Source organism: Dryobates pubescens, chromosome 38, assembly GCF_014839835.1.
Source record: "Dryobates pubescens isolate bDryPub1 chromosome 38, bDryPub1.pri, whole genome shotgun sequence".
NCBI classification, from domain to species: Eukaryota; Metazoa; Chordata; class Aves; order Piciformes; family Picidae; genus Dryobates; species Dryobates pubescens.
This window is the reverse complement of record NC_071649.1, coordinates 3,150,962-3,177,470: the sequence shown is the minus strand read 5'-3', so window position 1 is coordinate 3,177,470 and position 26,509 is coordinate 3,150,962.

Genomic DNA, 26,509 nt, shown 5'->3' with positions numbered 1-26,509 from the left:
AATGAAAAGCATTATGGAGAAGTCAGCACACTTCACAAAAACTCATTAGGCTTCAGCATCTTGTCCTGTTCTGAAGTCCATGACGTGCATCCTGACACCATGGTGAGCATGGATGCTCTGGATGACATAGGGATAGATTTTTTTTTCCAGTGGACTAATGAAGCCTCCACCTCCAGCACCCTCTTTTTATTTTCCTTTTAGGAAAAAAATGCCCAACCTTTTCTTTGCTGCCAGCAGAAGAAATGCTCCATCTTCTTAGTTTTGGTGCCTGTGTATAGACAACAGAGATTGGAATCAATACAGCTGACCAATATGATCGAGTATTGTTCCTTTATTGTTCCAGTATGGCAGGCTTATGGTGCAGGCCTAGGGTGTGAGTATAGCACAGTAAAGTAAAAGCATAGAAGAAGAAGGGAAAGGAAAGGCAGAAGTGCGTAGCAAGGGAACTTCTACAACTTAAACTCGGAGTGCCTTGTTGGCATGGCCTCATTGGTTCCCTATGAGTGACCACACATCACACTGTTATAGATTATTGGTCCAACTACTGATGACACGTGAGGTTTGTTGATGCAGGTGCATGTCCTGTTGTCCCAAGATAACTTGCTGTGTTTATAGCTACCAGTGCCTTGTTTCAGTTACATGCTGCAGGCACAGCACTGTTTGGTACACTGCTAGCTGGCTCTGCTCTTATGCTGAGCATGGCCTACCACCATGTCAGGCTTTACGCCTGCACTGCCAGATTGCTCACACTGCTCGCCGCTGGCATTGCCACACCTGTGAGCAAGACTTATCTCCAGCACCTGCTCCTTCCCATCCAGATGATGTGGCTAGGGCTTGTTTCATGGGCAGAAGCACTTCACGCTCACTTTGTGAATGCATGTTAGCAATCTGAGTCTGCTCTCCCAGTCCCCACACAGGAGCAGCTCAGCTTGTTGCCAGTTTTAGCACATCTTCATCTGTTGCTTGATTTACTGCAGCTATAAAGCAGCAATTTCCTTCTGCTTCTAGAAGGCAAAACAGAAAAGGAAAAAAAAAAAAAAGAGGCTGCATCATCATCCCTTTTAAAGTCACCAGAAGTTATTCATGTCACCATTAGGTTATGCTTTTTCCTTTCCCCATTTAGCTGCTTGTCAGAGCAGAATTCCTTACAGTGTAGGAAGAGCCGGTGGGGCAAAGCATTGTTTTACAGCACTGCTCTACAGCACTGCTCTCTAGTAGCTACAAGCAAAAAGGTTATTACTTCATCATAAAGTCTCTCATGAACAGTGGAATTATGGAAGTAGTACCCTACAGAATGATTCTCAGAGCTTATTGACTTGAGGTGTCAATTGAGAAGGTAGAAGCTCAGACAGAATTGCTTTCCTCGGTTATAATACCTGTAAGGGTGCCCTAAGGACTCTCTGCTGCCTAATGAGGTGCACCCTCGCACTCTCACACTCCAATAATTTCCTTTATTGCAGCACTAAAGCAGCCTTTTATTAATCTAACTGTTTGTTTTCATGGGGGAAAAAAATAAGGAAATAAAAAGGGAAAAAATATGGAAGAATTTGATATGCTTGAGTTACTCTGCTTAGCTAAATTTGCTTGAGTTTTGTCAGTGGGTTAAAAAGTTGGTACCCAAGGAAAAGAGGTGAAGGAAAGAAAGTGGAGAGGGAGTTTAAAGAAAAGAAAGTGAAAAATGAAGTATTTTTTTGTTTGGTTGGTTTTTGTTAGGTGCTTTGCTCATCCGAGAGCTATCAGCTTTGAGGTTTTTTTGGTGCTTGCTGTGTTTGATGTCACAAAACGTATAGTGCTGTGTGGAAGCCAGAATGATAATTGGTAGCACTAGTGACAATGCCTGCAACAAAGCTCTTTGTTATGTAAACATAGCAAAAGTGTCCTTTAAAGAGTGCCTTAAAAGCTGGAGCTATTACCAAGAGCAGAACTGACTAAAATGATTCTGGCCCCAGTGAGAACAGAATGTTTCATGGGGAGGAGTGGAGTGATCCCCAAAGAAACCTGCATGGTTTTAGCACAGGAATAAAAAGAGTTTTCATTCTCCTGGCTGAAAGAATATGTTTAATTGAGGCATTGCCATTTATTCTTATGCAAAACTGCCAATTAAAAACCAATCTCTTCCTTTTGCACAGTTGAGCAGCACTGAATCAGCATTTCCCAGTTAAAGGGCCATTTATTATAAGATGTCCAGTTCTGATCTTTTGAATCCTTCCCACCAGGCTTAGAGGCTATTGTTTCTGAGAAGGGTGGTCCAAGCTCATTTCCACAAACACTTTTTGTTCCCAGTTGTGAAGGAAGCAGTTAGCAAATCTAGTGGTCTATAAGGCATTGAGGCAGGCCCTGGCAAAATGCTCTCACACCCTTCCTCTGTGCCTCTACACTTTCTATTGTTTGCACAGGAAGAGAATGTCTTTTCTTCATCCTCAGAGAGGTCTAACCCTACTTCATTGTAATGAAATAATGAATCAGCCTACTTTGGATGTAACTGATTTTTTTCAGTTTGTTGTTTTGTTTACCCCCCTCTTGCTGTTCAGCCTCCCTTATGACAAGTCCATATGCTGGGAGCTGTGGGTTGGGGGATTGTTTTGGTTCTTCTCTGGCATTAATGGATTTTTCTTGACAATTTTCCTGTTAAATGAAGGGTAAAAGGTGTGCAGTCATCGTAAATAGCTACCAGCACTAATTGCAGCCTGTGGTTCAATTAATGTTTTGTTAGGGGGAGAAAAAATAAATCCAGCAAACACTGCCCAACAGGGAACAGCAGGGAGCCACTAGGAGTGTTAAACTGAACACCAGTTACACCACTGTGTTTGGAAACCCTGGCAACAGGAAGAAGTGGCAAAAAAAAGAGAGAACTTTCTGATGTCTAAATATATTAGTTAAAAACTGTGCCCACCTCTACTCTTGATCCCTAGGGCAGATAGTTCCTCTAGAGTGATGTTTATGGCACAGAGATGTGAAAGGGGGAAAAATGTTGTAGAATGACTTGTTGGAAAAAAAGAGGCATCAAGCCAAGGTGAAGTATTTTATCCTTTTCTCCAACTTTCTGTCCAAGCTGAAGACAAAAATACTTGGAAAGTTTTGGTCATAATGGAAGACCTCTGATATGAGGACACACAAGTTGTTCAGCCTAGAGAAGAGGAGACTCCAGGGGGAACCTAGGGACGCTTTCCAATACCTGAAGGGAACCTGCAGGAAGGCTGCAGAGAGACTTTTCATAAGGGTGCCTAGAGACAGAACAAGGGGAATAGTTTGAAGCTGAGGCAGAACAGGCTTAGACTGGACCTTGGGAAGAAGTTCTTCAGTACAAGAGTGGTAAGGCTCTGGAACAGGTTGCCCAGGGAGGCTGTGGATGCTCTGTTAGTCTTAACAGCTGTAGCCTAGTAGACATTTAGAGAATATAAGTGCTCCACTTTGTGTTCTTTTGACATCCCACAATGGTTTTCCCACTAATTCGTTCTTTTCTCTGCTCTCAAATCACACCATAAGTCCTGAATTCTTACTGATGTTCCCATGTGGGTATGTCAACAGGCTTTGCCCTCATTCACTGCAGCTCACAGCCCCTCCTGTGTCCATGCCTACCGTTTACTACTACTATCAATTCCTTCTGCATGATAGATGTCAGTCAAGTGCAGTTCATTTTCACACCAGCTAAGCAGATTGATATATTTCACTAGCCTGCTTATACTGCTGTTAACTCTGCAGGGATGTTTTGATAAGTTCATTCTGAAATACTTCGTTGTCTGAGGAAAAAAATATTCACTTAGTAGCCAAGCAAGTGTTTCCCCAGGCTACTATCAGGGATTTCAAACACTCTATTGCAAAGCTGTGAACAACAAACATGCTTGCTAGCAATTGCATGCTGCTCTAGGAGGTATTCAGACAAAACACAAGCCAAGGTGGATAGAAAGTTCATAGTCAGCAGAAATTTGTCTTAATAGTGATTGGCATAGCAATCTGGTTCATAAATGCAGTTCAGAGTAGACCCAGCAGTGACAAAGAATGTGTCTGGACAGAGAGTTTGTCAACGGGATGCTGCTTGCTCTGGAAGGGGGATGCCATTGGCCATAAAACTGTAACTGTGCTCTACTTGGAGAAGAGATACTTCTGCGAATTATTATAAGCCATGTGGCAAAATAATCAGAATCCCAAAGCCACAGGGAAAAGACTGAAATGGTGAATCAGCTTTTCTGATGATCTGGAGATAATCAGAGATTTGCAGATCATTCAGCTGCTTCACGGTAGGGAACCTGCCTTCTAAACCAAGTTTGCCTCCAGCCTCTATGGCATTATGGGCCTCCTGAAGAAATCCTTTGAATTTTGGACAGACAAGCATAACTGAGCATTCCAAAGAAACTCTTCCAACACATGTGGCTGAAAGAATAAGGGGTGAAAAAGGGGCTGTGAGACAACACTTGGTTTATCCTGGCTAGCAGAGCTGCAACTGCGTTTGTTGACACATGCCTGGGGAAAATAAAATAAATGAATGGGACCTGTAGGACGCCTTCATTGTCTTCCTAATTCCTTCTGCCCTGGGGCAGTGCTAACCCTTGTGCTGAGAAGGCATGGTCTCCCATCTGAGCTGCTCTTCCACACTGACAGGAGATGGCCCTTCCGAGCTGGGCAGCAGGTGACTGGATTGGTAGCAAAAGCAATCCCTGGTACTAGCCAGTGTTAAACTGCCTTGATACAGTGTTCAGTGTGCACTCTTAGAAGAATTTGACTCTCTTTCTTCTTTTAAAGTATCCTGTCAAACTCTGCCTGGTCCTCAGTTGATATAAATCACTATTGTTCCTCTGAGGACAATACACTACCATTATTTTCCCCAGATGGGGGTTTGTCCCTGTATGTTGAAACCAAAGATGCTGAAGAAATAAAATGTTCGTTGCATGAAGCTGGAAAATGCTTCTAATTTGCTGCTTCTGATCCTTGCTGTTAACTGCCTTTGGCTCCACCATGGCTGGAACGATCACATCAGAAAAAGGGTGTGGACAGAATGGGGAAACATCAGCATTGTTGGGATGACTGTGAGGCATGCCACTGCCTGGGTGTTTTTGTACAGGGTTGTGTGTAAATGAGGTAGGTTGAAAGGGAGTTGCTAGCAGGAGGGCAGGAAAACCAAAACAGTTGTTCAAATCCCTGCTAATAGCCAGGTTTGCTGCTGCAGAGAGGATTCTGCTCCCCCAGGGTGATGCTACGACTGTTTTGCCAGAGAAAGATCAAACAACCCTGGTCTGCTAAACCAGCCACCACAGTGAGAACTGGAGAAGAACCAAAAAACCTGTTGCTTGGCTGAATTTGATGCGGTCCCTAGAGCCACAATGATTAGCGAGGCTAATTACAGCTATGATCACACTCGGGCACTGCCACTTCAGAGGTGTCTCCAGAGTGCCAGCCAGCCACACCGTCCTACAAATGTTTCCTGTGTCACTGCACCCTGCCTGTGCTTGCAGAAGAGCTCCTGCCAGTGCTGTGTGGTCGGATTCATGTGCTGGCACAGCTGGCAGCGGCAGGGCTGGCACCTGGGCAGCCAGTGGCACAGAAGTGGAGAGGGCAGCAAGCACTGACACTTTAGAGAAGCAGTGCTCCAGCAGGGGTTGAGATGTCAGAAGAAGAACTGAAAAGCCAAATATAGCAAAGGTAGTGTTCAAGAGTCCAAAGGAGACATTTCCTCTCTACCTGCCAGAAATTTGGGGAATACAAACCTTTCCCAAACCCCTGTGTGCCTCTCTCCTGGTTCTGCTCCTCAGTGACTGACTGTGGTCAGTGATGAGTTGATATGGAGGGGTGCAGAGCTGCTGTTCGCTGAGAGGACTGGGTGAATGAAGTGGGGGAAGACTGGGAGTTCATCCCCATCCCTGGAGGTGGCAATATTAGCTAGGTTGTTCTTGTCAGGGAATTCCCAGATTCACTGTCCTGTGACAGGAATCGATGACCACAAGCTGCATTTGACTGACTGTCTCCATGAGTCATTCTCTTATTGCTGGGCCTTTTGCTAAGTATCTATGCTAAATACCTCCTTCCCTCCCCCCTCTTTTTTTTTTTCTTTAATACTTCTTAAATTCCCTGCTCAAAGATTGAGGAATATTATCCTATCTCTCCTAAACTCTCCTTTCTCTAAACTACATAACCAGAATTTTTCAACTGTTCCTTATAGGATTATTTTTTACCATGTGCCTAAAAATTCTCTTTAGTGTCATTCAGCCTCCCTTTAATTGGACTGTATTCTGCCTGAATTATATTAACTGTGTGGCAGCTGAGGCCTTGCTGATAAAGAACTGTTTCATTTCACAGGCAATACTCCTGCTACATTCCCTTAAGGACTTTTAAAGCAACTTTGAGTCTCATGTTTAGCTTGTGATTGACAATGATGTCTCAGTTCCCCTCTGCAGTATCAGTGCCACTCATTCCTTATAAGGTGCTTAAAAAGCTGATTATCCCTACCTGTGTCTCGAGCTTTCTATTTCCCTTATTGAATTACAGTCCTGCTGCCCCAGACCAATTCTGCTTTCAAGATGGTTTTGAATTCTCTTTCTTTTCTGCAATACTCTTGCCAAGCCTCTAACCTGGCAAGTGTGCAGATTAAAGGAGCACTTCTTGCTCACCCTCTCCAAATCTGACAAGCCTTAGGCCCAGAGGAGAACAGAATCCCTTTGATGTAACCCACTAGTCTGAAAGTCAGTCATTGATAGCTACTTCCTAAATGCCATTTGCCACCCACTGACGCACTTGACGTGCAATTATATTTATCAACTTTGATCTGCTAGTTTCATAAACACACAGAGCAAGCAGTCATATTTCACCTGAGTTCCCTTGTATGCAAACTGAGTGTTGCAGCCATCTCTTGCAAGACACACTTGTAACTTTTCTGAATTTCTGGTGGCCCTTCTCTGCCACTGCTCCAGTGCGAATGTCCCTGTGCTGTATCGTGTCCCATGCCCCCATCCCTCCTTTTCTCTTTCTTTTAACTCAAATGTGAATGGCCCAGGTGACACTTGGTATGCCAGATGTCTCAGGATGCTGTCTAATCATTCTCTCTTTGAGCTGGAAGTACCTTTCCAGTCACATCAAGGATCATATCTATCTTTTTCCTCAGAATATCCAATCACTGGCTCATAGTCATCCCATGATTGATAACAGGTTATGCTCCTTCTGTAGTGTTCTCTTAGGGATCATTTGTTTACTAAGCTGTAATTCTCCTTTTCTGGGCATGGAAAGAGAGGTTAGAAAAAATTTATTGATGTGATCCAGTTTTGACAGTAGCATTACAGAGAATGGATTGCTTTGGTCTGGTGTGTGAGCAATGATCTCAATGCTCTTAGTTTATATTTTTTTACTGCACATTTTTGCACATATAAGACCCAAAGTTGTGTTCTTTTTAAAGTTAACTCAATTGGCAGCATAGATGAAAAAGGTGATTAAAGATAAATGGCTCATCTGTCACAGAGCTTGGACAAGATGAAGTGGGCAGCCTGCCCAGAAGGGGTAGTTTGACCTAAGTACCAGTGACCTGACCTGGGTGTTGGTATGAGGAGCCCAGTCCAGATTGTGTTTCTGTGTTCTAGCAGATAAGAAACCTCTGTGGTCAAGGGGTCAGCTGAATCTGTTGCTCTCTTCCTGTATAGTGGCCTGGGCAAGCTGTCATGTTTGCCTGGACCCCCTTCAAATCAGGTCATTTAGTCTCTATCTTCTGAGGACCTATGTGGAAGGTCACATTTTAGAGACCAGGTAAAGGTACCAGGTTATCAAAGACCTTTAAAAGAGAGCTGTCTTGTTTCCAAAGGATGAATCGTCCCTGGGGTAAACCCAGGCGGCTGCTGCTGCCATTCTGGCAAGGGAATGAATGCCAAAGTAATGCTTTATTAGGATAGATCAGAGTAACTTTCATCCTCACATGGGGCCACAGAGGCACAAACTCCTTCACAGGCCAATCAAATTGGAAGATGGTCCTGGCCATAGAGAGTCAGGGAGGAAGAAAAAGTCCTGAGGCTCAAAACTTTGGGGAAATCCTGGGGGTAGCACAGGTATTTCCAGCACTAGGTCCCATCTGATTAGGTCAGCAATGAGACAGATAATGCAAAACCTTGCTTGGACCTCTGAAACTCCTCTGCTTCCTACACTGCTGCTAGTTGCAGCACTAACTCGTTCTATGTAGGCTACTGACATTTGGCCCTTGGCTTTCTCTTCTGATAGTTCCACCACCAATCCTTCTCTCCTCATCAGGATGAACTATCAGAAAAATATGGCAGTTGTCTCCCTCAGCCCAGTCTAGCATGTAAAGTTCTGTGTCTTGACTTTGTCCAGCCTAAGTCATCTTCACAGACAGCAAGAAAACCTTCACACAGTAAGGTATCATAGAGAGAGACTCCTGTGTATACTGTTTGTATATGTTGTACTAAGCCCTCTGTAACTTTTGTTTCAAGGCTTTTATGTGGTTTTTCCTCTTTCAGACAAGTTATAACCAAACCTGGAAGTCTATGTTCTTGAGGGTTGTATTTAGTGTTTCTTGGGTTCAATTGGTCTTCCTTTTCAGACTCTGAAAAGAGGACACAGTCTCAAGCTGCACCAGGGGAGGTTCAGGCTGGATGTTAGGAAGAAATTCTTCCCAGAAAGAGAGATTGGCCATTGGAATGTGCTGCCCAGGGAGGTGGGGGAGTCACCATCACTGGAAGTGTTTAAGAAGAGACTGGATGAGGCACTTGGTGCCATGGTTTAGTTGATTAGATGGTGTTGGGTGATAGGTTGGACTGGATGATCTCAAAGGTCTTTTCCAACCTGGTCTATTCTATTCTATTCTATTCTATTCTATTCTATTCTATTCTATTCTATTCTATTCTATTCTATTCTATTCTATTCTATTCTAGCCCCAGTGTAAGAGAGGCCTGCCTGGGTTGGTTATTACTATCCCTGATAAGTTACCAGCAAACACTCAGCAGTCCTCCACACTGCCCTCTCACTGAGTAGTGTGTTGCAGACTTAGCCTTCTATGGAACGTGGCTATGGTGATGTCTCCCTGTTTGAAGAAAAACTTTTATTTTTATCCTTTTGTTACTGAAGTAATGGACCAGAGAGCACTGGCAAGCATTTGTCTCTCCTGAGACATGTTCTTGCAGGCTGGTGAGGCTGCCATCTGGAACAGCAGACATTCACATTCTGTGTGTAATAGCTAATCAATGTGGTTGCTGGGTTATTAAAGAGCTTATTTTCCAAAGAGGTACACCCTGGCCAGCTAAGGATCAGGAAATATGGCTCTGCCATCAACTTATTATGTGATTTTGAGCAAGATAAGTGTTTGAGATTGGTCATCTGTAAACTAGGAATAATAAAGCTTTGGAGCCAGTGGATAGTGCTTTGAAATCTACAAACAAATCAGTTTCAGAAATACAATTGGCTGACTAACTTTCTGGCATTTAGAGAATTATAAACATAGGGGCATGAGGAAGATAAGAAGCCCTTATATTTACATGAGATGTTTCAAGTTTATTGGGAGGGGAAAAAAATAAAAAGAGCCTATTAACTGGAAATGAGGCTTTTGTAGCAGTGTTATTAGTTCTTTAGGAGATTAAATTGTGGGATTAAGCTTGGCTGTTTGAGAATTAAATTACCTTTATCATTGAACAATGCTAATGATAGAATTCAAGGCCCAGCTCTCCATTCATTATTCATTGCCTTTCACAGAAAGGAGAGCCCTTCTCTTTAACATGAAACACAGGATTATGTCCTCCAAAGTTTGTATTGCTTGTATCACTTGTTCCCCTGAGTCATTTGCATCTCTCTCCCAATAGACCTCCTTGAAATTGCCCTGAGGAGAATCTTAAAGTGCTTCCAGGAAGACCAAAGGGATTAGAGGAAATGTGAAAAGACCTAAGACACTGTGGATGAAGGTGGTGGAGTACCAAGAGCAGCTTTGCATATCCCCCACACTCAGAAATTGTATTTCTCCTGTTCCTTTAGTTGTCTTGCTGCAAATGCTGTTCTGGTCTTCTAGACATTTGTTTTTGATATCTGTTGGATCTTCAGCAAGAATTTTCCTAGAGCTCAAAATTTTCACTAATGATTTTCACCCAGGTTAAATTAACCATCTCTCTGTGAGACCTGATTTAGCTTCCCTGAATTTCTATCAGCACACGGGAAACACCTGTAGTTTCATCTCACTTGCCTTCCTGACCAGCCTTTGGGATGCTGCTGGGACCTCCTCCTATCCCACGGAGATGCAAATTCCCATGAGTTGGGCAGTCAGGACTAGAGGAATCCTGCTGGATAATACTATCTCCAGAAATCCACGTGGTCACCACAGCTTGCTAGTTTGTTTAAATTTTATTAATCCATTATGCTGGAATATACACAAATAGTGCCATATTGAATTTTCTTTAAGCTTTATGGTTCTCTTCTTCTATGAGCATGGCATAGATTCAGCCAGAAAAAAAAGTATGTCAAAAAGGAAAGGAGTTCCATGGGTTTAGAAATTATGCTAATATGCTTTGGTCTGTGTTTTGCTTCAAGTGTATGGAGACAAATCCTGCAGTCCCTGGTTTACTCTGAGAATAATTAGAACATGTTTTGTATCCACAAAACAAGAAAAGATTTCTGGTTTATGTTATTATGTCTTGGGAACTAAGGACTTGCTTTTTGTAATATTCACTGAGGAACTTCTTCTCATAGCTGTAGAGCAGCAGTAGTGTAATTCCCACTATTACCAACCTTTGCCAAGACCAGTGACTTGGAGAATATCTTTTATTCTCCATGTGAAGCGACTGCTAGGTCCAAATCAAATTGGCAAACGGTTGTCTGGGATTGAACAGGAAGGGTGCAAAGAGTCAGCAAATTGACATACATTAATTTACTGGGACTTTCTCCAAAAAGGAGTTGTGGCTTTTCAAGTCTTCAGGGGTACAGGAGAAGAGTTATGGAATATTTAATGAAGAAGAGTTCTGCAGAAATGGAACTGTTTGCAAACTGCATTGAAGCTTTAAAAGAAGAGGGAGCGAGGAAACTACCATTGAAAATTGTCACTACAAAGGTGGTTGTAATGTGGAGGGCAGCTACATTTTGCTGGTACATGTCTACTGATGGGCATTACACAGACTAGGAGGAACTGGGGAAAGGCTTAGAGAGTTTATTTATTGGCTCTCATAAACTCAGGGATTTACCAGTGGCAACCAAACCTGTGTGTGATATTTGCCCAGGGTACTCTGCTGGCAGACAAACTGGAGTAGAAAGCTCACAAAGTAGAGCTGGCCTTGGTGCAAACTTGCAGGAAGTGGGTAGTAGCACTAAGACAGGAGTTGCTGTGTAGTAATTCCTCTTTATGTAAGCACTCATCAATGAGCTGCGTAATCACCCCCTGCCCCCTCTGTTCTCCCGCTCGGCAGCGCTCTGCCAATCACCCACACAGTGACTCACTCAGAGAGCCCTTTCTACTATATACTTAAGGAAAGGTTAGAAACATTATGCTGTTCTTTTCCTGTTCTCCCTCTCCACACTCCCCTTTCGAAAATCACTTCAGACAACTTCTTGGCATTGCTTTCCTCTAGTTTTCCCTCCGAAACCTTCATTTTCCTATGAAGGGAAATAGTTTTGAAAGTATTGCCTTGAAACGGTGAGATGGCTGACACTGCTAGAAGGTGAGAACAACCATTTTTGTATTGTGCTTAACAAACCCAGCTGTTAATGGTCATGAAAATGTACACTGAGTAGAAGTTCCTTTAGGCTGTAATAATGGATGACTCTAGAGTCATAGAATGCTAGGGTTTGGAAGGGACCTCTGGAGATTTTATAGTCCAAACCCCCTGCCAAAAGCAGGATCACCTAAGGCAGGCCATACAGGAATGTGCCCAGGCAGGTCTCAAAAGTCTCTAGAGAAGGAGGCTCCACAGCCTCTCTGGGCAACCTGTTTCAGTGCTCTGTCACCCTCACAGTAAAGACATTTGTCCTGATGTTTCAGGTGAAACTTCCTGTGCTCCAGTTTGCACCCATTGTCCCTTGTCCTGTCACAGAGCACCACTGAAAAGAGTCTGCTCCTTCTTCTGGACACCCACCCTGCAGTTATTGGGAAATATTGACAAGATCTCCACTCAGTCTTTTCTTCTCCAGGCTAAACAATCTCAGGGGTCTCAGACTTTCCTTATAAGACATATTTTGCTATGAAGCTGCCAATTCCTTGTCTTAGTTTTCACTTGCAGGTGATGAAAGACATAAGGCTACACGGGTAATCCTCCCCTTTTCCTTGGGTGTCTTGGAGATGGATTCCTAGCAGTGGAAAATCATGTTGTAGTTTTGGTGGGTTTTTTTTCTCCATTTGCTGTGGATACAAAACTTAGAGAGGAAAATCCTTCTTCCTTTCTCCTTCAGAATCACTTAATGTGACAGAAAGAGGATTCAAATATGCCATTTGGTCTTGCAGAGCCTGCTCTTTCCAGTGTTCTTAGATGGTAAAGAGTTAATACTGAACAAACTACCAGGTAATAAAGAAAGGTCAAAGATAGGAAATAGTAATTTTGCCCCTCTAGGCAACCAGCTGCTCCTCTATGGGTCTAGGAAGAGCTGAAAGCCAAATGATATTTGAATGAGTTGTTTATTCCTGCTTGCCAGCTCCTTGTTTATTAAACAGTAAATCTCTGCCATGGTTTCTGTGAAAACATTTCAGAGGGATTTGTATAAAATTTCTAGTTTTGTTGTTGTTAAATATTAATTGGTTGTTAAAGATTGGTTGTTAAAGATTAATGGTGCACATACTTACAAACAAAATGTTAGCTGAGTGGGCAGACTTGTGCAGAAGTAAAGCTTCTCATCCATGAGTACTAGAAACTTTTATCTTCTTAACAGCATGACAGGTATCTCCTATGAGCCCAGTGCTTGTCTAAGCTCTCTTAACAAGGAGGAACAATATAGAGGTATAAAGGAAAGCAAAGAACATTCCAGAAATGGCACTCCATGTCAAGTCTTGATGTGGGCACACTTAACTACTGCAACGGATCTGTGGGACATTGATAGGACACCTGTATCTGTACTGCTGTAAGCAACCCTTTACAGCAAGTCAACATCCAGTTCTGTTCTGAAGGATCATCTGTCAAAGGAAAGGAAATCAGTGTGCTGAGCAGGAATAAGGTTTGACTCCAGGAACAGTCTGAACCAAGACTACTTCACAGACCTCTTCTGTTTGCAGTGATATTGCAGGTCAGAGAATATGTCCTACAAAGCTTCTTTATTTACATTTATTTGGATGAGGTACCTGAAGAATGGATGTAGGTAAATTCCAAGCACATCACCTTCTGCCTAAAGAGGTAAAAAGGAAGCAGCTGAGTTTTCAGCTGTCTCTAGAGCATCACCCCATGGCTGTTTCATTGCTTACAAGGACAGAGGATATGTCTCTAAATTGGAGGGCTCTCTGCTCTTCCATGGGCCACTCTTCCCTCAAACCCTTAGCTAGGCAGTAAGTAGGAAGTCAGCAGGTTTTACCTGAAGGTTATGGTGCAGACATAGCTGTGTTGTGCCAGCTGGGGCATCTTGCTGTTGGCTGAAACTGGAGATGTTGTCATAAAAAGGCCCCCTGCAATGATCTTGCAGCTCCCCATTACCCAGGAGCAGGAGGGACCAGGAGCAGCACAGCCCTCACCAGATGATGTGCCAACATCTCTAGAGGCCTCTTTAATCTGGTGCCCTTAATTCTTTCTACTTTCTCTTCTGGGGGGGTAGCAAATAGCTGGGGGCTAAGGATTAAGGACCAGCTCATCTGGCTAATTCCTTTCTGAACAGGGTACCTATTGCTCTGCTGTAGGATGCAATTACCACCTTAACCTGCATTCATATGCCTAACAGCAACTGACTGTTGGATGTGGCCCTGAATGCTTCTACCCTTTTGCAATAATAATAACAAAAACTGGGAAAGAAGCAAGCAAACAAACCCAACATAATAATAACCCTGGCTGGTGAAAATGTAGAGGAGTATTAAAGGATGCTTTTTTTAATCAAGCAATAAGACAGAGGAGGGCAGAAGATCCTCAAAACAAATGTAGGATGACAATCTCCTAAATGAAGACCACTTGACAGGGCAAGAATGATTTGAATTAAGATATTGACCAAGTCGAGCTGTGTAAGGTGTTATATAAAAAGGGGAGTAGCAAGGAGGCAAAAAGATCTTGTCCTGAGCTGAACAGCAGGAGTGATAAACTCTGAAGCTCCTTTTTGTAATGTGAATTTTGAGTGAGTTTGGGTAAGTTTATTCACTAAGGAGCTGAGACTTCTTGCTTTACATATAATGCAAACCTGTTAAAACCTTAACGGATGCCTACTCCTTTATATCATAGTATCAGTCAGGGTTGGAAGGGACCACAAGGATCATCTAGTTCCAACCCCCCTGCCATGGGCAGGGACACACCACACTAGATCAGGCTGGCCAGAGCCTCATCCAGCCTGGGCTTAAACACCTCCAGGGATGGGGCCTCAACCACCTCCCTGGACAACCTATTCCAGGGCTTCACCACTCTCATGGTGAAGAACTTCCTCCTCATGTCCAGCCTGAATCTCCCCACCTCCAGCTTCATTCCATTCCCCCTAGTCCTATCACTACCTGAGATCCTGAGAAGTCCCTCCCCAGCCTTCTTGTAGCCCCCTTCAGATCCTGGAAGGCCACAATTCGGTCACCTCAGAGCTTTCTCTTCTCCAGACTCAACAGCCCCAACTCTTTCAGTCTGTCCACACAGGAGAGGTGCTCCAGCCCTCTGATCATCCTTGTGGCCCTTCTCTGGACACCTTCCAGCACCTCCAGATCCCTCTTGTAATAGGGGCTCTAGAACTGGATGCAGTACTCCAAGTTGGGTCTCAGCAGAGCTGAGTAGAGGGGGAGAATCACCTCCCTTGACCTGCTGGCCACACTTCTCTTGATGCAGCCCAGGATCTGATTGGCTTTCCGGGCTGCAAGTGCACACTGAGAGCTCCTGTTGAGCTTCTCCTCCACCAGCACCCCCAAGTCTCTCTCCTCAGGGCTGCTTTCCAGCCAGTCCCTGCCCAGCCTGGATTTGTGCCTGGGGTTGCCTCGACCCAGATGCAGGACTCTGCCCTTGGTCTTGTTGAACCTCATGAGGTTGGCTTGTGCCTACCTCTCCAGCCTGTCCAGGTCCCTCTGGATGGCATCCCTTCCCTCCAGCGTGTCTGCTGCACCACACAGCTTGGTGTCATCAGCAAACTTGCTGAGGGTGCACTCAGTGCCACTGTCCATAGCACCCACAAAGATGTTGAACAAGACTGGTCCCAGGACTGATCCCTGAGGGACTCTGCTTGTCCCTGGCCTCCACTGGGACATGGACCCACTGACAGCCACTCTTTGGGTGCATCCATCAAGCCAGTTCTTTATCCATCTAGTGGTCCACCCATCAAACCCATGTGTCACCGGTTTGGAGACCAGGATGTGGTGTGGGACAGTGTCGAAGGCTTTGCTCAGGTCCAGGTTAAACTCTCCTAACAAATCACCTGAGAGAGTTATGAGAGAGAAAATGAAAAACAAAACAAAACAAAACCAAAACAACAACTGGAATGGAGAGCTTCATATCCTTTTAAAAACAATAATTATTGTCCCTTTCTGTGACCTGCTGCTTTTCAGTACATTGACAAGAGTTTCAAGGTGATAAAGTGCATCTAAAGAAGGAAGCCCCTTTGTGTGTTTACCTCACAATGCCTTTAGGAAGATTATTGCTGTGTTTATTCTCCATTGCCATTTTCTTTCACATGTTGTGTTTTTGAATTTAAACAAATTCCCTGTGCATGGAATGGACCAGGCTGCTGAGTCTGAGGGGAAGAGGTTCCCTGTATGCAAGTTATGGAGATAGCTCAGGAGATGCCAGCCTGCTCTGCAGGGTTCCCTCTGCTTTTTTGCCAGTGTTTGCCCCTAGCACCCAGAGTAGGCTGTGTCTTCAGGGTGGGATGGTGCCTGTGCACATTTCTTAGTGCTACACACTGGTCTACAAGTACCATTTAGTTTTTCTCTCTTCTAAAAGAACATCTAAGCTGGTAATGCAGGCTTGAATTTTAATCAGGTGATTAAGGGCCAGTTGTCACCAAAGCCATTTCTAAAAGAGGCTCTTACTGATGCACTGGAGGAAAACCTGCATGTTAGAGTAAATCACATTCAGCTGGCAGCTTGGGAGCTCATAAGATGTGTGTTTTCACCTGAGAATAACTGCTCAGAAGCAATCCCAGCTTGCTTCTCAACCAATGCTGCTGCTGTTCAACGTTCTCTGAGCATTCACTCCCTGTTGTCTTTCACACCGATCACGCAGCGGTTCCTGGGGCTGCTGCTGTGCATAATGGTAAGAGCTCCAGTTGGCTGGGGTGGTTTTTCTCAATATCAGAGTGTGCTCATGACTTTGAGAGCTGCACAACTACTTTGGGAGTCAGTCTGAGAATCTCTGGACTTAGATTGTGAAGTTAAATATGTATATGCACATCTGAATAGAGCCTTGTGATCAGATGGGAGGTTTTAAATCCAAATGACAGCTGGGAGCCCCAGCTCCCAGCTAGACTTTAGAGCAATCTGAATCCTTTATGGTTGTGCAGGCCTCTGGAGAATCTCCTGACATTTCCTAGAAATACCCTTTTTACTTTCTGTCTCTGGGGTTTGCAGTCTGTCAAACTTGTGTTTAATAGTTTCTGCAATCTATGAAAAGAAGCCAGTGCATTTGTTTCAGCTCTTTGCAGCCTTGCTAGTTGTTGCATTTACACAGATGGATGCTAAGAAACAGAGAGTCGTGCTTAGCCTTTCCAGCATGGTGGAATAAAGCAAAGCCAGAAAAGTGTGAGAGACAGGGACCTCTCCTTTGAAGACAGGCTGAGAAAGTTGTGGTTGCTCAGCTTGGAGAGGAGAAAGTGCAGGAGAAACCTTATAGTGGCCTTCCAGTGTTTGAGAGAGGTCTGGAGAAAGCTGGAGGATAGCTGGGGAGGGACTTTTTACAAAGGCATATGGTGACAGGACAAGGGTGAATGGCTTCAAACTGGGAGAAGCTCAATATAGATTAGATATTGAAAACCATTTTTCCTTGTGAGGGTAGTGAGACACTGGAACAGGTTGCCCAGAGAGGTTGTTGAGTCTCCAACCCTTGAATTGTTCAAAGCCATGTTGAATGGAGCTTTGATCAGTCTGGTCTGGTGGAAAGTGTCCCTGGCCATGTCAGGGTGGGTGGAACTAGATGATCTTTAGGGTCCCTTCCAACCCAAAGCATTCTGTGGTTTTGTGGCTCTATGAAATCAGAGTTCTGTTAAGTACTCTTGAAAGTATTTTCACCTTGAGGGTCGGTTAATGTCAGTCCTTGTGCTCTCCTGCAATGGATGGAGAGTTTTGACATTAAACAGGCAATTTCTTCCTGGCTGCATGCAGCTGGCTCTTGTGCCTCTGTGCTCAAAAGCTTACCAAAAAAAATATGGAAAGGATTAAAAAGAGAAGCTGTAAGAATGGTTTCTTGCTTGTGTAACTGTGAAGGATCCCATAAGCTCAAGCTGCTTAGTTTACCAGAAAAAGGTTAAGAAGCTACTAGTCAAAAACTTTTAAGCATCTATGCAGGATGACAAGATGTGTGATATCAGAAGTCTTTTTAATCTCTCTTGCCTGCTTATTCCTGTCTTTTCATGAGCAAGTGTAAGTACTTCTAAGGGTGTACTTTGAATATGAACAAGTCTCTTCTGTATGAGAATTGTTTGCACTGAAAGCAGCCTGCCTAGCTAAAGAGAAGTTTCAGCAAAATGCCCCTTTTGTTCTCAAATCATTCATTTTTACCATGAAAAACTAAAACCTAGCCTTAGAAATGGAACAATTCTTTGGTTTCCAGCAGATAAACCCCAAGAATGTATAACTGTCTTCCTAATGTGTTGGGGGGTTTGGACATTTGTCATGCAATTAACCAGCTTCTGTCCCAGCTTGGATTGTGCCACCACACAAAGTCCATAGTTAATGGATTTTGAAGGACTACTATTTATAGACAGCTGTTGTAGCTGAGTTTGAAGTGTAGTGATTAATTTGAGACTGGGATTAGCAACCATCTTGTAACATGGCTGTGGTCAGCAAATGGATGTTTGGCGGTGGTAGTTGTGTTTTAGGGAGTGGGCAGATGCTCTTTTACACCTCCCAAAAGGGGTGAAAGAAAAATGTTCTGCACAGGATTGGAAAGAATTGGAAGTTCGAGTGGAAGCACTATCCACAACTGTGTACAGCAATACAACAACATACCAAAACCAGCCTCAGCCCAGCTCTCTCTCTGGGATTACCACAGGAACTCATTAAGCCAAAGCTTTGTGAAGCCTCCCCCAAACCAGGCCAAACCCCCAGGCCTCAGATGGCCCTCCCCACCATCCTTCCCTACTGCCCTATAGCAGGCCCAAATGACACAGCAAGCAAAATCATCTTGCCAGCACCAGAGGAGAAGGGGAAGGGGGCTGAACCTCTCGTGCTGCTCCTTTATAAAGTGGAGATGCCAGCATCATGGGAATGGGAAAACGCAGTTTACACTTTCCAGTTCAGCCCTGGAGCTCTCCGGTACTTGGAGGACTTTCAACTCCACAGTTTAAGGCATCCCAGTTCTTTAACCTGTAACAGTATTGCTCTTGAGGTTTCTGCTTCTCCTTATGCCCATGTGTAACACCATAGGGCTCTTCAGACTCAGTTGCTGTAATTATCTTCATCTTCTCCAGGACCTGTGATGTTTTCTCTCCCATTTCTATAAAGCATTAAGCTCTATATTCACACACTCACTGTTTCAAGCATTGTTAAATGACCCATCCAAGTTTCTTGGGGATTTTTTTCCTGCTATCACACACTTCTGTGTCTGTTAATTGTACCTGAAAATCATTAGTGACTCATCATTTCTCAGTGCTAGCAGCTCAACCTTCTGTGGCATTCACTTGCCTTGCAACGATCTGTTCCCTGTGCATACAGCTGGAATGCTCTGGCATCCCTTGCTGAGAGCATTAATCTTCAAATCTTCAGCTGTTCTGATGGGGTAATATTCATTTAGGCCTCTTTATTATTTTTTTTCCCATTAAATTCATTCCTGAGCTTTTTTTATTTACTGGAAAGCCAGCTTTCCAGTGTGCCTATGCTGCCACCCAGGAAGGTACTGTCATTAATTTAGAATGAAATGCTTTGCTTCAGTTATTTAGGTCTTGGCAAATGCTAATTTTTGTTTTCAGTTCAAGCATCTCTGTTCATTAACCAGTTAATTGTTGGAGGGATGTAAAATACTCTGACACTCAGTGTTATGACTCTGTAGAAAGATATTTTCTGCAGCCAATGTTTGTTCCTGACAGATTGCTTGATCATTGACATATAAAATATCTCCACCAGCATACTGGATGTTGATGAGGTAGGGCAAGGGAAGGGAATGCTGTTCATGTAACTTGGTAGTTTGTCCCTAAGGCAGGACAGAGCACCCTACTCCAAGACAACTGATATATCACATTAAATCCTATGAAAGTCACACACCCTGCTGTTCACTCCAGCTTTGTCTATCCAAGCCAGGAGCAAAGCCTCAGAAATTAACTCAGAATTCAGAGAGGTTTTCCACGCTCACATATTAGCTACTGCCTTGGACTTGTGTTGAGATGCTTTTCTTATGCTCTGTTACAACTGAAGTCTTTTCCAACCTGGGTAATTCTGTTGTGTTCTAACTATGTCTGTCTTCAACCAATGCTATGCACATCCTGGCTTTGCCTTCCTGAAAAAAAAAAAGTTAGAGAATCCAATTTCAAGGGAGTAGTTTGTCTTGCTGTGGCCTTTGTACCACCAGAGGATGGTTTCAGACTCTCTGTTAGTCTTTTGATGCATTGCTTGCTGTATCCTTTTCTCTAGCATGCAGATTTGGGTCTGTGGAAGGAGTGAGGAATCTTTCATGACCAGTGGCATGTTCAACAATCAATAATGCAGTGCACAATTAACAACTGTTTCCCTAAAAAAATCCTGCAAACATAAATACTTACTGTGGGGGACTGTGTCCCCCGGACTGGATGATAAAAGATGAGAAACTGCAAGGAGAGTTGAAATGGGAACCACCTGCAGTGGCATAATAAGCAACTCTTGTAGATGAGATAAGAGGCACCTGCGCTACCTTAATAAGTATTGCCAGCCAGTAAGAAGAAGAAGAGGAGGTTAACCAATGCCTTGCAACCACACCTGGAGGGAGAGCTACGAATGCAAGCTGCACGAAGGCAGTCGTGAGTTTTGTGGGCTTGCTGCCATGGGCAGGAGCTCTTGACCTGGGCACTCCCTACCCCCCTGCTTGAATTGCACCCTTGTCGCTGTGGGTGCTGTGCTGAACACCACAGTGACAACTTACAACTGCTTAGCACATCTATGAAATGTTTCCCCAAATGGAAATGCTGCAGAAGTCTTTGCAATTGCTCTCTACAGCTCCCTGAAGGGAGGTTGGAGCCAGGGGGGACAGTCTCTGCTCTTTGGTGGCAAGGGACAGGAACAGAGGAAATGGTTCCTAGCTGCACCAAGGGAAGTTCAGGATGGATGCTAGGAAATACTTCACCACAAAGAGAGTTCTCAAATGTTGGAATGGTCTGCCCAGGGTAGTGCTGGAGTCACCATCCCCGGGGGTATTCAAGTAGTGTGTGGGGCTGGTGCTTAGGGACAGGGTTCAGTGTTGAGTCTGGAGTGCTGGGTCAAGGGTTGGACTAGATGAACTTGGAGGTCTCTTCCAACCAGATGCCTCCTGTGATCTGTAATGCTTTTTAGAACCTATTTTTCTTATCTAGTGTAATCATATGTGATACTCCTAGTGTCATGAAAATAAACTCCACACTGACAGATGTTCCAGGTTCCAAGTTTTTTCCCAACAACTTCTAATAATTTAATTCTTCCAAAGTAAAATTGATCATTTCTTGCATTACAGAGAAGAGCCCAATATCTGCTTGTCCCAGAGCCTCAGGACTCCAAAGGTCGTCCAGTCCAACCCCCTCTGCAGTCAGCAGGGACATACTTAACTAGATCAGGTTGCCCAGAGACCTATCAAGCCTCACCTTGAATATCTCCAGGGATGGAGCCTCAACCACCTCCCTGGGCAACCTGTTCCTGTGCTCCACTACCCTCATGGTAAAGAACATCTTCCTAACCTCCAATCCAAATCTATTCTTCTCTAATTTCAAACCTTTTGCCCTCATCTCTAGCACTGCAGGCCTTTGGAAACCATTTCTCTCCAAGACTTATTGTAACACTCATTGAACATTTTATAGCCTCCTCCTTTTTCAAAGGCTTGATTCCTTACACAGGCATTAGGTGGTTTTTATCAATACAGCCCCTTTGTTTGATCCTGGTCTTTTACTGCTTATTAGGGGATGACACTTCTAGCTATCCATGGATTTCATTTATTTGGAAAGCTTGAGTTCAGACATGCAGAAAGAGATTAAAAAGCTGTACTTTTTCCCTATGGGCAGGAAAAAAACCCACAGGTCAATGTCTGAAATATTCTCTTGCTGAGAATGTGCAATTAGCTCTTTGAAGAGACAGTAGGATCGTGGGGAAAAAATATTATAAAAACAACAAAAAAAAAGTTTTCTCCACTTTAGTGACTTGTGGGACAAGGGCAGGGCAGGTAATGGGAGACATTTAACCAGGATATTCTTCCACAGTAGCATTGGAAAGGAGCTAAAGTCTAGGCTATGTGTCTGGACACACCTAGGCACGCCTTAAAGGAAAATGTGGGAATAAGGCAGAACTTCATCTGGAATCTGAAGGGTTTCAACCTCTCTATGATTTCTTGCACTGAATACGTTTTAAGCAGGTACACTAAACCTTTTTATCCATGCCAGCTAATGACAATGTCTCAATGGATAGCCTGAAAACTAAATGAGGACTACAGGATCAGGCTTCTAGGGTCTCCTCTTGTCTCATCATGATCATAGTCTTGGAGGGAACTATGTAAAGACAATGCCCAGATGATCAGGGTTATAGGGTCCAATTAATATGCTGGAGAAACAACCCACTCATGAGTACAAGCAAGGGACTGGTGGACCAAAAATCTGCTGAAAAGAACCTGTGTGTTACAGTAGATGACTGGACAGGAGCCCCCGCTGTGCTCTCATAAGGCAAACTATGCTTGGCTGCATTAGGAGAAGAGGAATTATCAACCCTACCTTAGTGGTGTGGCCACCCCAGGATTATTGTGTCCTGTTTTGGCACTCCTTATCTCAGGATGGCTGCTGAGAAACTGGAGCAGATACTGGAGCAGTTACAGTAGAGGGTTGCCAGGATAAAAGCACTAAGGGAGAAAATAAGAGAGGGAGCTGAGCTAGTTCAGTTTGGCAGAGAGGGTAAGGAGCAGTCTGGTAGCAGCCACAGCTACTGATGGGGAGCGAAAAAATGACAGAGCCAAACAGCAGCATAAATGATGCAGCATGAGGAAACAGCTGCAAATTAAACTTGGCAAATTCAAGTGGATAGTGAGAAAAGTTCTCTGCTAGGAATTTGATGCATTGCGGGAACTTGTTACTCGGAATGAAACCGCCATCCTTGCAGGTTTTCATGACTTGGCTAGGAAAAGCCCCAACTGACCTTGCTGGGTGTTGGTAGTAGTTCTAATTAAAGTAGGGAGCTGGTCTAGATGCTCATCAGAGAGCCCTTTCAAACAGCTTATTGGTTGTTCTGTGTCAGGCATTCATGTGTCAGGTCAAACTCAATATAAGGAAACCTGCACTGCTGCAAACTGAAAGCTTTGCAGAGCTAATTAAATGTCTGGTTGGAATGTTTGTCTCATTTTCATCTTGTTCCTGAGGGCTGAGCTCCTGATCCAGTGTTTAAGTAGCAAACTTCTATTTTAATATGGACATCAAATGGTGCATTTGAGAGACTGCAATTGCAGGATGGGAGTCTGGAGTCTCCACCTGGTAGGGGGAATATTGGTAGAGACTCTTCTAAAATGGTTACTCTTTTTTTCATATATAAATGCTGTTTTGTAGAATAAGACACTTTTCCTGCTGAGAACATGTCAGTATTAAAGGAGATGGTCTCAGTTTAGGAGAGGAATACATCTTTCTAAAGCAAGGCCTAGAATCCGATCCCTGAATAGGTGGAATGTGAAAGACTAATTACTGAAATCTCCATGTAAGTTAGAGGAGACATCCCCACCTCAAACACTGCCTCCAGTTGTGGTGTCCTCATCATAAGAAGGACACAGAGCTGTTGGAGCAAGTCCAGAGGAGGGCCACAAAGATGATCCAAGGGCTGGAGCAGCTCTGCTGTGAAGATAGGCTGACAGAGCTGGGGGTCTTCACAAGAGAAGACACTGGGGGGATCTGCGAGCTGCCTTCCAATGCCTCAAAGAGGCCCCTTCAAATCTAAGCCATTCTTTGATTTTATGAAGGAAAGAGGAAAGTATTCACCTTCCTCTTACAAACATGAAGCTTGCTCTAGACTTGAGGGAAATGCAATCAATGCCTAGGGAATTTTATTTACTAGAGTGAGTCCTTTCCTGGATCTCTGTGTCATGCTTTTGCAGTCAAGTAAGCCTGTTCTTCATATTAATTACCTGTAATTGCTTTAATTTTGTAAATGCAGCCACTCATTAAAGGATAAACAGGGAAATCAGGTATACCTTCTCCTTTTGCTTGCTTTCTTAGGGGAAATCAGTATCTCATTTATTTAGAATATTTACTTAAGGCTTTATCCAAGTCTTTACAGCTCTTGGGATTTGATTGTCGAGAGAGAGGTGAATCACTTCCGACTGTAAATACTTCTTTTTCAGCTAGACTAGATGTGTTTGGGGATTTATTTGTTTCCAGGATTTGACTCAGCACAATGTTTTGAAATATGTGTGAATTCTGAAGTCCTGTCTTTCCACTTGAGAGTGGTGTGTCCCTTCTTTCCCTTGTTTTACAACCTATGCTTCACTAATCATGTTCTTATTTCAAATGGATTCAATAAATTGCTTTTATTTTTTCTTATAATATTTTTGAAGTGTCTAATTTCCTCCATATATATATATATATATTCCTCATCTTATACTAGTATATTCCTCATCTTATACTAGATGAAGTTAGATCAAGGATGCCATTAATTTTCCTCCCACTCCTGGATGGCATGAACCAAGTCTTCAGGGATGGCAGAATTGTTTTGGGTAATTTCTCTTTCTTAACAGTTAGAGATTGAGACCCACTTCCCTCTGGCTTTGGGAAACCTGTTATTACAATTTCTGTTTTCATAATTTAATAGAGCACTGCAGCTCTGTGTAGCCCTCCCCTTCTATATAGCTGTTTAAAATTTTCAAAGAAGAGCTGGCAGATGTTTGTATCTGGTCAACAAAGTGTCATCATGTGAGCTTTAGCCTTCATCATCTTTTGGCCACATCCCCAGTGACTGTGGTGAGCTGTTTTCTTCCCTGGTATCTCTAAGTTACTGGAATTTCAAGCCAGCCAAAGCAATTGATGAATGAGACCTATTATTGTTTCATTGACTTCGAAGCACTCTGCATTTCCATTCCTCTTCTTGAAAAAGGTCACTTTAATCAGTGGCAAATACTTCAGAGTTGATGGCACAAAATGATCTTAATATGTTATTTGAATAGCAATTTGATTCCAGTGAAATTCCCTTAACTGGAAGAACAGGCATCTGAAGAGCTCCAAGAGAAGAGCCCTGTTTCCTAGTCCAACAAACAGCAACTGGCTGACAGAACTGGCATTGCTCCTTCCAAAGGAAAAATGATGGAAGAAACAAGTGACAGCACTCCTTAAGCACGTACCGTGCTGCTTCAAGAGAGAAGAGAACACAACATGTAGATGATCAGAGAGATCAGAAGTAAATCTCAGTAAGTCAGGTTTACTTTGGAAATTATAATCTTCCTAGCGTTCAAGCCATGAATATTTCCCTAGCATTGAAAGTTACAAGTGAGGCAGGGGCTAGCTTGCCTAGAGGGACTATGGGACTGCCAGTATTGAAGGTGTTAAAAGCAGAACCAGTGTGTGAGAAGTATTTCTTAGGACTAAAACAAGACATGATCTCCTCTGAAGCAAGAGATTAATTAGATGTGCTCCCAAGGACACTTCCAGCCCTATTTTCCATGCTTCTTCCTGTTATTGGATTTCAAGCTTGCTCCTGTTGATGTGTGTCTACAAAATGTCATTTGGAAAGAAGGCTGAAGTGAGGTTTCGGTTTATTTTCACACAATAACTTAGTTTCCAAAACAGTTTGCTTTTCAAGAAGAGGATTTCTTTCAGCTCCTTATTGCTCAGCTCTTACCTCTTGCCAGTTTGGGGCTTCTAAATCAAACCCAAAAGTTCTGATGCCTTCTGGAGCAGTCCTCCTCACTGAGATTCATCTCAGTTTCAGCCAACTAAAACCAGGTGTCTAACCTAGTATGGTCATCCAGGCACATGCTGTAGATTATGGGGAGAGAAGAGATGCTCTTTAGGCTGGAGGTTAGGAAGAAGTTTTACACAGAGTGATTGCCCATTGAAATGGGCTGCCTGAGGAGGTGGTGGAGTCACCATCACTGGAGGTGTTCAGGAGGAGAGTTGATGGGGTGCTTGGTTGCATGGTTTAGTTGATTAGGTGGTGTTGGATGATAGGTTGGACATGATGATCTTGAAGGCCTCTTCCAACCTGGTTTATTCTATTCTATTCTAACTTACCTTCTATCCAAAGTGTTAGTTAAAAAGGTGAGCATAACTTCTTAAGCAAAATATGTTTCCCTGCAGAAACAGGTAATGAAATTCAATAAAATTATTTCATTACTTTTAACTTAATTTAGTGAAATTGTAGTGAAACCCTAACCCTAATATGACTAATCCAAGTCATACACACTCTGTGCCACCACTGCTGCTATAGTGTAAGCCTCAGCCTCTCCTGATTACATGAACCATGTCAATGTGCAAATCTGACCTTTTCTCATAATTCTTACATTTTCATTCACTGTGAAGTAAAATGAAGATCCTCCAGTTTTCCATGGAATCTAATCACAGAAAAGTGCTTTGATAAGCACAGGGAAGACTCCAGGGGGACCTTAGAGCTGCCTTCCAATACCTGAAGGGATCCTACAGGAGGGCTGCAGAGGGACTTTTCCTAAGGGTGTCTAGCAATAGGACAGGGGAGAATGGTTTGAAGCTGAAGGAGAGCAGGGTTAGACTAGAGCTGAGGAGGATCTTCAGTAGGAGGGTGGTGAAACTCTCGAATAGGTTGCCCAGGGAGGTTGTGGATGCCTCCTCCCTAGTAGTGGTCAAGGCCAGGCTGGATGAGGCCTTGAGCAGCTGAGTCTAGCTGAGAGGTGTCCCTGCCCATGGCAGGGAGGTTGTAGTAGATGATCTAAGGTCCCTTCAAACCTGAGCCATTCTATGATTCTCTGTGAAACTGATACAGAAAGATGCTCAGCTCCCTTACCAGAACAGGGACTGATTGAGCTTGCTAGGTCAGTCTGAGTTATGTTCTCTTTAAAGTACTGGCACTGATATCCTATGCTCAATAAGAAGGAGCTGTCTCTATTAGAGCTATTTCCAAAGCAAGTATTTGTTGCTGTGGCTGGTCAATGAGGAAGGTGTC